The sequence below is a fragment of the Neoarius graeffei genome, chromosome 1 (genome assembly GCF_027579695.1).
Source record: "Neoarius graeffei isolate fNeoGra1 chromosome 1, fNeoGra1.pri, whole genome shotgun sequence".
Taxonomy (NCBI): Eukaryota; Metazoa; Chordata; class Actinopteri; order Siluriformes; family Ariidae; genus Neoarius; species Neoarius graeffei.
The window spans coordinates 108,390,701-108,403,966 of NC_083569.1; the positions used below are offsets into that span (position 1 = coordinate 108,390,701).

At 46.0% G+C, this 13,266-nt stretch overlaps 1 pseudogene; it reads left to right on the top strand.

Moving 5' to 3' along the window:
• Window positions 1-13,266, top strand: part of LOC132881661 (zinc finger protein 850-like) — a 112,855-nt pseudogene that overhangs the window by 15,190 nt on the left and 84,399 nt on the right.

Sequence of the window (13,266 nt, forward strand, 5' to 3'; positions counted from 1 at the left end):
CCTCTATAGCGCCCCCTAAGTCGTTGTGATTTTGGCCTCCCGCATTACGGTGCCTGGTTGCCATATAGTTTGTAGTACTGGCATGCCATTTGGTAAACATATGTATCTCACTAAGCCGGACAAAAATGTAATGCCAATGCATTAGCCACGCCCAACAGGAAGTGAGGTAATTTCACTTTTGTGCGAAATGCATGGCCATGAAGACGGCGCAACTCCTCCTAGACCGTTCATAGCAATGTCACCAGAATTGATACACATCATCTACAGACATGGCTGACAAAAGTTACTAAATACGTTTCACGTAGGATCAACCGTTCAGAAGTTATACGTCAATCAATTTTCACTTCAAAATTTTACATGCTTAAAAATTCATAACAAATCTTCTAAATGCTCAAAACTGCTCATACTTCACATGCAGATCAATCATGGGGCTTCTGACATGTTACCCAATTTCTGTCACATTTCGCCACTGGGGGCGCTATTTTTGGGCAAAAAATCCAATCTTTCCTCAAATTTGGTCAAACTTCACGGCCACCCTCTTCCTACCTCCCATGTCATGTATACCACATTTTGGGAATTTTCGTCCATGGGGGGCGCTGTTTTTGGCCGACGCAATTGCTCCAAAACGGGTTTTTGGTAAATAATTCCATAATGCTTTTCCTTCACACCACTTCCTTGTGCTAGTACGTTGCTGTTGTAGACACTTATTTTTCCAACTCATAATCGCTCATGTACAGCATAGCGCCACCTTCTGACATGGGAAAAACCAAAAAATTTATTCTTCAAAAATCTATATCTCATCTTCTATTTACTCAATTGTCATCAAACTTCATACGCCAACTCTTCATAGCTCACCTGACGTGTACGCCAAATTTGGTGCACTTTCGCCCCTGGGGGTGCTGGTTATGGCAAAAATGATATTGCAGCTTCTGATTTGTCAAACTTGGCAAGCAAACTCTTTACAAGACCCTTATTGGGGCGCTTGCCATGGTCGACAACGCACAAAATTTGGCTCCTTTTTCTTAGACTGCCACCGCTACTGAGAACCAGAAGCCCAGATCCAGGCGGGCCTCAGGGCCTCTATAGCGCCCCCTAACTCGTTTGGATTTTGGCCTCCCGCATTAAGGTGCCTGGATGCCATGTAGTTTGTACTAGTGGCATGCCATTTGGTAGGCATATGTATCTCACTAAGCCGGACAAAAATCTAATGCCAATGCATTAGCCACGCCCAACAGGAAGTGAGGTAATTTCACTTTTGTGCGAAATGCATGGCCACGAAGACGGCGCAACTCCTCCTTGACCGTTCATAGGAATGTCACCAAAATTGATACACATCATCTACAGACATGGCTGACAAAAGTTCCTAGATATGTTTCACGTAGCATAAACCTTTCAGAAGTTATACGTCAATCAATTTTTGATGCAAAATTTTACATGCTTAAAAATTCATAACAAATCTTCTAATTGCTCAAAACAGCTCATACTTCACACGCAAATCACTCATTGGGCTTCTGACATGTTACCCAATTTCTGTCTCATTTCGCCACTGGGGGCGCTATTTTTGGGCAAAAAATCCAATCTTTCCTCAAATTTGGTCAAACTTCACGGCCACCCTCTTCCTACCTCCCATGTCATGTATACCACATTTTGGGAATTTTCGTCCATGGGGGGCGCTGTTTTTGGCCGACGCAATTGCTCCAAAACGGGTTTTTGGTAAATAATTCCATAATGCTTTTCCTTCACGCCACTGCCTTGTGATAGTGCGTTGCTGTTGTAGACACTTATTTTTCCAACTCATAATCGCTCATGTACAGCATAGCGCCACCTACTGACATGGGAAAAACCAAAAAATTTATTCTTCAAAAATCAATATCTCATCTTCTATTTTCTCAATCTTGATCAAACTTGATACGGACACTCTTACCAGGTCACCTGACATATGTGCCAAATTTTGTGAACTTTTGCCACTGGGGGCGCTGTTTTCAGGCAACAATTTATATCTCGGCTTCTGATTGGTCAAACTTGATCAAACTTGAAAAAACAACTCTTCATAGGTCCCTTGACATGTATGCCAAATTTGGTGTACTTTCACCACTGGGGGCGCTCATTGCACTGTAGCAGTTGCAGGAGAGGTGTTTACAGTCATGAGGCTCCAGGAGTATGTTGTTTTGGTTGCCTTAAACACACATGACTTGTGGGGAATGGGTGGGCAGTCGGGAGCAAGTGTTGTAGCGTTACATACAGACTAATAGATGTCTAACAGAAGACAATCCTCTGTAGCTATAGCTTGGTGACTGATGAGGTAAATACATTAATTTGGTTGGGAAGCCATGGCATAAAATGTTCTGTCCATGACAACATCTCAGCACACCGTGTACTCTGTGTCCACTTCTGTGCTTTGTCGCCATTGTGGGAGTAATGTCTCTTGCCGAAGAAGCTGTGGAAGGTCTTTCGCCGGGACTCATGCCCCCGCCCCCCTTGGCCGCTGGCGCGAGGGCCCGTCGAGGCCGCTTGCGGCTTTAATTTAACTTCCTCCCATAAATACCATCACCACCTCTGAATCCCCGCGCCTCCCTTAGGGCTAAATACCTGTTTGTGATGTATAAATGGGGCTCTTACAAAACTTAGCCCAGTGTAAATCAAATCTTCTAATGCTCCTTTTAAGTTGTTTATGGTCCAAAGTCTCCCTAAAAGTGCTACTCAATTAAATATCACAAGGATGCTGCCTCTCCAACCTCATCTACCCTTCAGCTACCTCCACTGACATCTTCTGGATCACTGCTGGACTATGGAACTGCCAGTCTGCCACATGGAAGGCTGACTTCATCTCTGCCCACGCCTCCCTTCTGTCCCTCCACATCCTTGCATTAACAGTGACCTGGATTTCACCTGACGACAACAACTCCAGCCCTCTCTACCCCCTTCGCCTCATCTCTACCTGGGCTCACTCTAACATATATATTTTTGTTTAGCCATTTGGCTAAAGGTTTTTTTTTTTTGTAGCCAAATTGTATTTCCTTTAGACAAATTTGGCGAAAATGATAATTTTTGTTTTAGCCAATTCTAATGCAAACTTGACAGTATTTGGTTTTTTTTTATTCCTTTTAATCAGGATGTAATTTGATTTATTGATGTTTAAGATGCATATTTTTCATAGGAGTTGCTGTTGCTTTCCAAATAGATGTTATGCCTGCATGTCAAGATTTGCCAATATATTACTTAATATATACTGTAGATGGTAGTCATAAACTTGTTGATGGCCAGTGTGTGCCAAAATATTCAATTTGAGATTTTCTTTGCCCTTTATGTTAACATTCCTTTGTCATTTGAAGATACATGGCATATACATGACATTTAATGACCAACCTGAACTAAGATGAATTATTCCAAAAATTAAGACTAGAATACATAAGACTAGACGACTAAATAATGTAATCAAAAATAACCTAAAATGTAATTAAGAAATAGTGCATATGTATGCTACATATAGTACATGATAAAATTATTTGCGACTCGCTGCAAGCGCCTTCCGCGGTGGTGACGTGCCTGTGTCAGTGCTTGTGATAGGTCCAGCCCACCCTGCACGGTTTCCGTACAATCCAATAGAAACAACCGTTACAGCGAGGCTTTACAGTTGCGCAACTCTTGTTTACATTTCTTCAAAACAGCCGTCGATGGGGGAAAAAAAATCAACAATTTCTGTCTTACGGGTGTATTTCTGTCATTGCCTTTGGCATATCTTCTCTCCTATTTTGACATGCAAATAAAGGGGGATTGTCGACTTTATTGGATTATTTCAAGTTTTCGCCAAAATGGCAAAAGTACTCATTTTTTCTTTAGCCAAACAAATACTTTTCGCCAGTGGTGACTTGGCGATCGGTTAGTGTGAGCCCAGTCTACACCACTCGCCCATCTAGTTGTCTTGGTGGTGGCACTAGTTTGTTGTCTTCTCAGTTGTGGAAGTTCTCACCTCTTCCACTCTCCCACCTTTCCATCTCCTCTTTTGAATTTCATTCCATTTCAATCTTCTCTCCTGTTAGCCTTTTTCTCATTCTTGTTTATCACCCTCCTGGCCCTATGGGATGTTTCTTTGATGAACTGGACATCCTACTCAACTCCCTCCCAGAAGATGGCACCCTGCTGATGCTCCTGGGAGACTTCAACCTCCACCTAGAAGCCTTCCACTCTGCTGCCTTCTTTCCCCTTCTCCATTCCTTTGATCTCCTCCTGCTGAACTCTTCTCCAACCCATAAAGCTGGCAATCTTCTTGACCTGGTCTTCCTCCGAAACTACTCTGCCTCAGATCCCACGGTTACTGCTCTCCATCTATCTGACCACCACTTCATTTCATTCTCCCTCCCTCTTCCTCTTCACTCATCATTCCCCCATGTCCACTGTTACAGTTGTCATAACCTCTGCTTCATTTCTCCCTCTTCTCTTGCCTTCTCCCCCTCGCTTAAATCCTTTGCCAGTCTGTCCACTGAATCTACTGTATCCTTCTTGCTCTACTGTCTCTCCTCATCACTGGACACATTATCTCCTCTTGTCTCCAGGCCAACAAGATCTTCCTTTCCTAGTCCCTGGATGTCTGAAACACTTCGCTCTTACAGAATCTTTCTCTGTGCAGTAGAGAGAAAGTGGAGAAAATCCAAGGCCCCTGCTGACCTTTCCTGCTACCAGTCCTTCCTTGCTGAATTCTCAGCCTCACTCAAATCAGCCAAGATGAAGTTTTATCACTCCAAAATTCACAGCTCCATCTCCAACCCTTGTTGTGATGGAGTGCCTGTCACTGCAGTTGAGTATGTGCTCTGACTGCCATGCCAAAGATCCTGCCTCTTAGGCGTTGTGGTCAGGGTGCAGGTTTGGCACCCCGTTGACCTGGGTCCAAGGCTGGGTGGGGTGACTGCTCTCTCCCTTCATTATGCTCGTCAACTGTTTTCTGTTTTCCCTTCTCTTAAACTCTCCACCACCTGAACCTCAGTCCTCCATCACTGCAGAGGACTTTGCAGTCTTTCTTGAGATGATCACAACTCCTTCACTGTGCCTGCCTCACCTTCCCTGTCTCTTCACCCTTACTCTTTGCTTTTTCCCCTCCTTCCACTTTTGATGTTTCCCAGCTCCTGCATTCTCACCATCCAACCACCTGTGCCCTTGACCTTATCCCCTTGTCTCTCCTCCAGACCATCACTCCTGACATTCTCCCTCATCAACTCTTCCTTGTCCTCTGGATACTTTCCTTCCAGCTTCAAATGAGCCCACATCACCCCTCTGCTGAAAAAAACCACCTCAGATCCCTCTGTCATCCAGAACTACCGCCACATTTTTCGCCTCCCCTTCCTGTCAAAGATGCTTGAACATGCTATTGCTAACCAACTCTCCTCTTTTCTCATTTAATATTTTATTACCACTGAGGTAGATGGGGGGGGAGAGAGAGAGAGAAATTCAGAGAGTGAGATTCAAAGAGAAGGGAGTTTCAGAAGGTGCAGCTTACACACCTGCTCGAGCTCTGACGCCACTTTGACGATACTTCACACATACAAGGACAGCTGCAGCATGCATGTGCGCACACTCAGAGACTGGAGCCTTTTTTTTTCTGACACACAAACAATACAATTCAGCGCTTTACCTATTTAGACACACACACACACACACACACCTGTCTGTCCAGAGCTCTTAAGTATAGCATCGCATCCACATGTACCATACGCCAAACACAGGCAGTACCTTTCACAAAACTTTAAACTTCATGCAGCCCTTTATTTATACCAAAATAAAGCAGTATTGCAGGATTTTACATGCAACCTCTCTTCCTTAGAGGCTTTTTCTCATAAACAACAAGAACTTTTCTGTAACTCTTTGGAAAGACTAGGAATGTTTCGGAAAAATCAGCCAGTAGAAAATATTTCAAAATGCACAAAAGCCAAAACCTATGCCATCTTCCCTTTCAATCTCAGAATGACTGTTTCACAAAAATGTTTCTACTTTTAAAAGTTGCTCAAATTTGGAGACTTTTAGTTCTCTTACCACCACACTTGGAACCAAAACCACAACAGCGCAAACTTTTTATAGATCAGACTAGTAGCAAAAAATTTCTCACCTTTTTGTTGCAGTCGCTGTTTGTGCAGTGCAGTTCAGATGCCCAAGTGCAGTGAGGCAAGAGGCTTCTTCCAAATCACTTCAGGGTCACCCAATAGTACGTTGCAGAAACTCTCTCCCAAGCAAAAATAATTCAGAGGTTGCAAAAAAGTTTAGACTTATTCAATCAATGAACAAAAGCTGAGTCAGTCTGCCGAATGCTCTCGCTCCAAGTCACAAAGCATCCATTTTTATAGCGTTCCACCAATATTTCCAGTGGCAGTTTGCACTAGCCAAGGATGCATCCTAGTCTTGTTCTCCCAACATTTCCAAGGCCAGACTGCACTGTCTTAATGCAAGGATGGACCACCCTGGGCAAACTAAAAATATTCCTCTAAATAGGGCTTTATTTTGGTTTAAGGTTATTCTGGTTTAACACATGTTTTCAAGGTGCTCTAACAATAATATTGCTTTGACCAGTCTATTAGTCATTTCTTTTTGAAGTAAAATCAACTTCATAAACTCTTTACAGCAACTCAACATGACCGGCTTTGAATCAAAATACAGTCATCATAAAACAAATTATTGCTTGTGTGATTACGTCAAGGTATGTGTGCGTGTTTACATAGGTATGCAATTACATTAAGAATTACATCAAGCTATGTGTATGATTTACATATAAAATCACTACACTATGAGATTCCCAATAACTTTTGGAACAAAATGGCTTTTAAAAGGACTCAAAATTGGACATGGTAGTAATTTTTGGCATTCATACTAAAATCTGTTGGATTAGAACTTAGAAAAAAGAAAAAATTCTTAAAATATAAATCTGCATCCTATGACGGTCATTCTTATTATGATTGAAAAACAATGCACTTAATAACCACTGATTGGCAGTTTGGCACTTAATACTGTACTGCAAAGTTACATGTAAACTACGCTCTTAATCAACTGACTGGATCAATCAGATACTGTCAACCCTAAAGCACGAGTTCAGCTGCATCGTGCAATAAAAACAGTGAATACTGAGTGTATTATTATTGTCTTATTGAGTGTGCCACTCAGGGAGAGGAAGGTGCCTGTAAATTTTAGTGGAGCTAGGACTTTTGCTGGCCAAATTATGAATTTTTAAATCCTCGTGCATGCGAATGGCTGTAGCCAAGGCTCGTGCTGCTGATGTCAGATCAGGCAGTGCCTGCTCTCCTCCAAAAGGTCTCGGGGAGTGGGATGTGTCTGTAAATTTTGGCGGGGCTGTGACTGTGTGGTAGAGTTCGTCTCACCTCATCTTGTCTTCTTCCACTTATCCGGGGCCGAGTCGTGGAGGCAGCAGTCTGAGCATGGAAGCCCAAACTTCCCTTTCCCCAGACACCTCGGCCAGCTCCTCGGGAAGAACACAGAGGCGTTCCCAGGCCAGCCAAGAGACATAGTCCCTCCAGCGTGTCCTGGGTCTTCCCCGGGGCCTCCTCCCGGGGGGATATGCCTGGAACACCTCCCCAGGGAGGCGTCCAGGAGGCATCCGAAAGAGATGCCCGAGCCACCTCAGCTGATTCCTCTTGATGTGGAGGAGCAGCAGCTCTACTCCGAGCTCCTCCCGAGTGACTGTGCTTCTCACCCTATCTCTAAGGGAGCGCCCAGCCACCCTGTGAAGGAAACTCCTCTTGTTCTTTCGGTCATTACCCAAAGCTCATGACCATAGGTGAGAGTCGGAACGTAGATGGACTGGTAAAGCGACTGTATCACTGCGGAGGCCGCACCGATCCGCCTGTCGATCTCACGCTCCATCCTTCCCTCACTTGTGAACAAGATCCCGAGATACTTAAACTCCTCCACTTGAGGCAGGACTTCTCCACCAACTTGGAGAGGGCAAGCCACCCTTTTCCGGTCGAGAACCATGGCTAAGGACTTGGAGGTGCTGATTCTCATCCCAGCCGCTTCACACTCGACTGCAAACCTGCCCCAGTGCATGCTGAAGGTCTTGGTTTGAAGAAGCCAACAGGACATCATCATCTGCAAAAAGCAGAGATGAAATCCTGTGGTTCCCAAACAGGATTCCTTCTGGCCCCTGGCTGTGTCTAGAAATTCTGTCCATAAAAATTATGAACAGAACTGGTGACAAAGGGCAGCCCTGCCGGAGTCCAACATGCACTGGGAACAGGTCTGATTTATTGCTGGCAATGTGAACCAGACTCCTGCTCCGTTCGTACAGGGACCGGGCAGCCCTTAGCAAAGATCCCCGAACCCCATACTTCTGAAGCACCCCCCACAGAATACCATGAGGGACATGGTCGAATGCCTTCTCCAGATCCACAAAGCACATGTGGACTGGTTGGGCAAACTCCCATGAACCCTCAAGCACCCTATGAAGGGTATAGAGCTGGTCCAGTGTTGCGCGACCAGGACAAAAAATGCATTGTTCCTCCTGGATCCGAGGTTCGACTATTGGCCGAATTCTCCTCTCCAGTACCATGGAGTAAACCTTCCCTGGGAGGCTGAGAAGTGTGATTTTCCCCTATAATTGGAGCACACTCTCTGGTCCCCTTTCTTAAAAAGAGGGACCACCACCCCAGTCTGCCACTCCAGAGGCACTGTCCCCGACTGCCATGCGATGTTGCAGAGGCATGTCAGCCAAGACAGCCCCACAACATCCAGAGACTTGAGATACTCGGGGCGGATCTCATCCACCCCCAGTGCCTTGCCAACGAGGAGCTTGCAAACCACCTCCGTGACTTCGGCTTGGGTAATGGACGAGTCCAACTCTGAGTCATCAGCCTCCGCTTTCTCAGTGGAAGACGTGACTGTGGGATTGAGGAGATCCTCGAAGTATTCCTTCCACCGCCCGACAATGTCCCCAGTCGAGGTCAACAGCTCCCCACCCGCATTGTAAACAGTGTTGGCAGAGTACTGCTTCCCCCTCCTGAGGCGCCGGACGGTTTGCCAGAATTTCTTCGAGGCTGACCGATAGTCCTCCTCCATGGCCTCACCGAACTCCTCCCAGTTCCAAGTTTTCACCTCCGCAACTGCCCGAGCTGCGGCACGCCTGGCCTGCCGATACCAGTCAGCTGCCTCCAGAGTCCCGGAGGCCAACATGGCCCAATAGGACTCCTCCTTCTGTTTGACAGCATCCCTTACTTCCGGTGTCCACCACCGGGTTCGGGGATTGCCACCACGACAGGCACCAGAGACCTTGCGGCTGCAGCTCCAAACAGCCACGTCGATAATGGAGGCAGAGAACATGGTCCACTCAGACTCAATGTCCCCCGCCTCACTCGGAAGCTGGGAAAAGCTCTCCCAGAGGTGGGAGTTAAAGATCTCCCCGACAGAGTGCTTGGCCAGACGTTCCCAGCAGACCCTCAACATACGTTTGGGCCTGCCAGGTCTGTCCGGCTTCCTCCTCCGCCAGTGGATCCAACTCACCACCAGGTGGTGGTCAGTTGACAGCTCAGCCCCTCTCTTCATCCTAGCGTCCAAGACATAGGGCCGGAGATCCGATGAAATGACAACAAAGTCGATCATCGACCTCCGACCTAAGGTGTTCTGGTGCCACTTGCACTTATGGGCACCCCTATGCTCGAACATGGTGTTCGTTATGGACAAACCGTGACTAGCACAGAAGTCCAATAACAAAGCACCACTTGGGTTCAGATCGGGGAGGCCGTTCCTCCCAATCACGCCCCTCCAGGTGTCACTGTCATCGCCCACGTGAGCATTAAAGTCCCCAAGTAGAACAATGGAGTCCCCAGTCTGAGCACCTTTCAGTACCTCTCCCAGGGACTCCAAGAAGGCTGGATACTCTATACTGCTATTCGGCCCATAGGCACAAACAACAGCAAGAGCTCTCTCCCTGATCCGAAGGCGCAGAGAGGCAACCCTCTCGTTCACTGGGGTAAACTCCAACACATGGCGGCTGAGCTGGGGAGCTGTAAGCAAGCCCACACCAGCCCGCCGCTGCTCACCATGGGCGACTCCAGAGAAGTGGAGTCCAGCCCCTCTCGAGGAGCTGGGTTCCGGAGCCCGAGCTGTGCATGGAGGTGAGCCCGACTATCTCCAGCCGGTACCTCTCAACCTCCCGCACAAGCTCAGGCACTCCCCCCCCCCCCCCCCCAGCGAAGTGACATTCCATGTCCCAACAGCTAGCCGCTGTGTTCAGGGATCAGGTCGTCAAGGCCCCTGCCTTCGACTGCCGCCCAATCCACACTGCACCGACCCCCTACGGCTACCTCTGTGGGTGGTGAACCCACAGGAGGTCGGACCCACGTCACCGCTTCGGGCTGAGCCCGGCCAGGCCCCATGGGCAAAGGCCCGGACACCAAGCGCTCGCATACGAGCCCCGGGCCTGGCTCCAGGGTGGGGCCCCGGCTGCGCCATACCGGGCGACGTCACGGTTCTTGATCGATTGTTATCCATAAGGGGTTTGGTGAACTGCTCTTGTTCTGGCCTGTCACCTAGGACCTGTCTGCGTTGGGAGACCCTAACAGGGGCGTAATGCCCCAGACAACATGGCTCCTTGGATCATTCAAGCACACACAATAAGGTGGCAGTTCTAGGATGGGTGTGGTAGAGTTATGAAATTTTAAAGGCTGGTTCAAGTCAGGGCTTGAGTTAATGTTTTTCGGGGGCTCTGGGGCACATAGCAGGCCGAGCCATGGCCATGCCTGGGCTGGTTCGAAAGGGCTCTGGGAATGGGAAGTGCCTGTAAAGTTTGCTGTGACGAGGACCATTGGTGGCCAAGTTGTGAATTTTTAAATTCAGACCTGTGGGGGCCTCCGTTTCACAGGCCGTGTTACAACGTAATGTAATGCCCAGTGTAACATTTGGAAGAAAATTAGGAGCAGATTAGACCTGTATCTTTTCAATTTTTCATGGGCCATCTGGTTTGATGCTTTTGAAATACTGACAGGCAAATGCGAAAATTACCGGTAAATGTCTGCCGGTCCAGCTTTATTTCTCACACTGTATTCAGATGGCTGATCTCATACAGGAAGTCTCATTCCCTCACAAACCACAATACAGTATTTAGCTTCAACAGGCTACTTTAAATAGTTTCTTTAAATCTAAGCATGTAGTCTACAACAGACTTTGTCTTTTTAGAGATGTAGTATACACTAGTAAATCTAGGTTATCACCAGCTGACCACGTTTTACTGCATTTTTGATCATTTAAAAGTGGATTTTTAAAATATAACTTGTTTGAAGCTCCTGCTGCGGGGGGCAAGGGCACAAACCCAATCTTCAGTGCAAACAGTGATGTGATTTAATAAAAAATCAGAGAACAGGGAGTGTAGGGAGATTGCACCATGTGGGTGGTGCAGGTGGCAGGGACCCCAAACCAGTCTAAAGCACATGCTGGCATCGGTCAGCATCCCAGAGGCAGTGATGGGTGAGGCGGTGATTGTTGGGGTGTTCGCCAGCAAAGCATGCAGGAGGCTCAAGCTCCTAGTCATCGTCATCCTCATGAACAGTTTTGCACTCAAGTTTCCATCAATGAAGAGTTACAACATCAGCGAAACTGTCTTCATGTTAAAACTGTTAATGTTATAGTCATGTTGTCTGTTGTTGCCCGGATAGGGATGGGTTCCCTTTTGAGTCTGGTTCCTCTCGAGGTTTCTTCCTCATGTCGTCTGAGGGAGTTTTTCCTTGCCACCGTCGCCACAGGCTTGCTCATTGGGGATAGATTAGGGACCAAATTAGCTCATGTTTTAAGTTGTTCAAATTCTGTAAAGCTGCTTTGCGACAATGTTTTATTGTTAAAAGCACTATACAAATAAACTTGACTTTACTTAGGGAAGGGAGTGTGTGTGTGTGTGTGTGTGTGTGTGTGTGTGTGTGTGTGTGTGTGTATATGAGCTAAAGAGCACATTTGAGTTCTGACTAACCTCTGAGAGCTAGAATGCTCAACAGATCAGAGGTCTCATATGAGTCTTCAGTAAAATGTGCAGAGCAGAGGAGAGACCACTTCGTAGGCGCCCAATGTGCCTGTGAACTTCTCACAAAACGCGTCCAAATCTTTGCAGTTTGAACATTCTTGGCCCATGAATGCAATGTAAATCCACCTTCTGTCATGTTGCTGGCAGGTGCAGCAACACCTCTACGTGGTATGGGGATAAATTAGCTCAAAATGGAGGATCGGAGTTGCAGTCAGCTGTGTTTTAGTATAGCGGAAATGGTGATGAGACCAATAGACTTCCTGTTGTGACGTCACAGATGTCAAGGTCATTCACTCAGACCTCTACCTATATAAATCACTTTAATCATAAAAATTACTATATTAGACTTATTGTTAACACTTAAAACTTTCTGTGCCATTCTTGAGGTCTCAAGGCATTTATAAATGAAAGTGAGTCCATGGCTCTGCGTCTATGCTTTAAGCTTCCTCAGGAGGTACTGTCACTGTTGGCACTTTGAGGACGTCCTCTGTGTTGGAAGCAAATCTGAGTTTTTATTATTATTATTATTATTATTATTATCTCACCATGACAATATTTGGCCCTTGTCAGAGTCGCTCAGATCCTTACGCTTGCCCATTTTTCCTGCTTCCAACACGCCAACTTTGAGAACTGACTGTTCCCTTGCCGCCAAATACATCCTACCCCTTGACATGTGCCACTGTAACAACATAATCAATGTAATTCACTTTACATGCCAGTGTTTTGAATTTTATGGCTTGTGTGTGTAGTACTGTGTAAAGAAATGATGTCGACCAAAAACGGCTTCAAAAATAATGAAATTTTCCAACATTTAAAAAAAACAACAACTATGAACAGCAGTAAGTCATAATAATAAAACGGTCAATGTTTGGTGTAAGACAATCCTTTGTTTATAAAAAAAAAGAGAAAAAAACCCTCAGGTACAATGAGTACAGTTTGATGAAGAAAGGAGTTGTAGGTTTGACTGAGCATCTTGCAGCCACAGTTCTTCTGGACACTTTGTCACACTCGCTTCTTAATTTTGCAGCAAAACCCAGTAGCCTTCATTATGTTTTCTTTTTTAATCTGAAAAGTGCTCTGTTATGGAATATGCTGCTCAGACACAAACTTTATTTTTTTGTAACATTTAATTTTATGCAGGAAAACAAATGCTTGGAACTCTAAAATGTTTGTGTGCTGACTTGATCATGCAGAAGCCATATAATGGAAATCTATAACACCGTTTGTATGAAAAAAAAATGCGGTAAAACATTGGGAACATGGAG